The following is a 2,903-nucleotide window of genomic DNA, read 5'->3' on the forward strand; positions in this document are numbered from 1 at the left end:
TCCCATTGTTCAAAGCATTTAAAATAAATTTCCTGTAATTTAAAAAAATAACTCATATATGATCATCTTTGGTGAAACTAGTGTATCAGATGATCTCCTTAAAGTTAGTTAGGACATATATGATAGATTGGGTTAGAATTGAAACCAGGTACTACCTTAACATCTGACCCAATCACTTTTTTTCCTCTTCCAGTGAGGCAATTGTCCTGAATGTAGACAGTCTTGAAGAATTCTGAAAAATAAAATCTATATGAAAATGCTGGAAGTCAAAATGGAAAAAAAAAGAGAGAGAGAGAGATAAGTGTTATTTTTGTTGTTACACAAAAGAAGATGTTAAGGGAAGGGTCAGAAGAAGAGAGCAAAGGGTATTAGGCATATAGAAAGATTAAATAAGAAATAGCCCATAGTGGGTGAAGGGCCAATTATTGAGACTCCATTGGACATAATGGCTGATAGTTATAAATAAACAATGATGTCTATTTTTAGTTCATTTGAGTATTGCAATTTAACATGATAAGGGTCTGATAAGATTGATAGCAATGCAGCATTACTAAGCGAATGATGAATTTTGTTTCTTGATAAGATGAAGAACAGTGGCTAAATTTAGTTTCCCAGCTGAAACAACTAAATAAGGGGGTGGGGGAGTGAAGGAAAGAATTAGAAAATATCTATTTTCATATATTAGTGGTCTCTTTGGTCTTTAGGAAGTTCTTTTAACCTATCCACCATGAGTGGTTCTGCCACTTAGCCACATGCATGCCACCGTAGTGTGAAGACTGATAGATGCATTCAATTGTAGTACATTGCTTCAGGTTTGAGCAATGTTAATTCAAGACTAAAAATTGCTCTAGTTCTACCTAAAAAAACACTTTTTAAAGGCCTATAATTGACAAAATCCTATTTATGTGATTTAACTGTCTTTTAGAAAACATAAAATGTTTATAGAAAAAGATTACAGAACCAACAAAGTAAAATTCATAAAAATATAAGGGTAAGTAAAATATTGCTAAAATATTAGAAATCTTTATTAAATAAAAATATCAAAATATGATGATATTATTTGTTTCCCATAATATTCTCCACCTAGGTCTACAATCTTCTAAAACAATATCCCATTTCCTAATAATTTCCCAAAGATTTCTGCACTATTTCATGTATGTATTAACTGGGACCCAATTAATAATACCTTTTGACTTATCTTTGTATATTTCCAGATATGAAAAGAAGCAGGAAAACACAAATCATAATGAAGAGAAAATCAATCATCAGAAACAGACGCAGAAGTGTCCTAAGCGATAGCATCAGTAGGCATAGTCATTGTTGTGGTTAGTTGTGGTCAGATTAGCTTTGACACTGTAAAACAGAATAAAGCACTGTCCCGTCCTGTACTATCCTTATAAGCATGCCTATGTTTGGGTCCAGTGGTACAAACACTGTGCCAATCCATATCATTGAGAGTCGTTCGCTTTTCACTAACTACTTTACCAAACATGATATCCTTTTTCATGGGACTTCTAATTTTTAATAGCATATCCAAAGCAAAAATTTCACCATCCTCCCTTGTAAGGAGCATGCTGGATATACTTACTCTCAGGCAGGTTTGTTTGTTGTTCTGGAAGTCAACTGTATGTTTCAATATTCCTTGCCAACACCAAATAGCACTGGTAGTGTAGTGAGTTACAAGTTGGCTTCTAATCTCAACAGTTTGAATCTACCAGCTGCTCCAAGTGCAAAAGAAAATGCTTTTCTGTTTCCAAAAAGCTTTACAGCCTCAGCAACCCACAGGGACCATTCTACTCAGTCCTATAGAGTCTCTATCAGTTAGAATTATCTCAATGGCAGTTAGAGATTTTCCACCAACACCATCCTTCCAAAGTATCAATTGTTCTGCTTTCTTGCATATTCATTGTCCAGATTTCACATTCATTTAAGGTGATTTAAAATACTATGACTTGGGTCAGATCCACCTTAGTTCTTAAAGTGGTATCCTTGGTCTTTGACACTTAAATATGTCTTGGTCAACAGATTTGCCCAATGCAATGCATTATTTTGTTTCTTGAGCACTCGTCCTTTATAATGGATTATGTATTCAAGCAAAATGAAACCCTTGATAATTTCAATCACTGTTCTGTTTATCGTTGTCTCTTGGCTTAATTGTGAGTTCTTCTAGTGCATCATTAGCTTATTCAAACACTTAAATTGGCATTTGAAAACTCATGGTTTTCAGTTCATCTTTGACTTCTTTTCTCAGCACCATAACAACATCTTGATCATATTTTGGTTCTTGTGATGGTTGACTATCAGGTAGTTCATTTTGGTACCGTGACTGTGCAGTCCTTCCACCTTCTTTATAAGCTTCTGCTTCATTAAAAATAACCCTTCAATATTTCAACTTAAGTCTGGAATATTTTCTCCAGTTTTTTCAGCGTGATGCATGCTGAATGCATTCTTCCTTTTTGACTTTCTAGCTTCAAGTTTTTTTTCACATTTCATTATAAAAATTTGAATACGTAGCAATTAAAATGAAACACAGACAAAAAGAGACACAGATAAAAAGATTAAAATAATAAGCGCCATTGCACTGTGAGCAAACTTCACACTGTTTTGTAATTAGAATTCTCACAGGAAAGGTGTGGACAGAGATGAAACACATTTGAAAACATAAGGGCTAAAAAATTGCATTTAATGAAAACTACCGGCTCACAATTTCAAAACTCAAATATAAAATTAATAAAAGCATACCAAAGTATGTCATAGTCAAGTTTTTCTAAGTTAATAAGGAAAATAGAACATCTAGAAACAACAGCAATCAAAACCAAAACAATATGTGCTGCACACAACAGAGGGACGTCAGGATGACAGTAAACTCTTAAAACAGTTTAAGCCAGAAAACAGTGAAATAA

This window comes from Echinops telfairi, unplaced genomic scaffold, assembly GCF_000313985.2.
Source record: "Echinops telfairi isolate 266 unplaced genomic scaffold, ASM31398v2 ScPeMD7_2;HRSCAF=8, whole genome shotgun sequence".
Taxonomy (NCBI): Eukaryota; Metazoa; Chordata; class Mammalia; order Afrosoricida; family Tenrecidae; genus Echinops; species Echinops telfairi.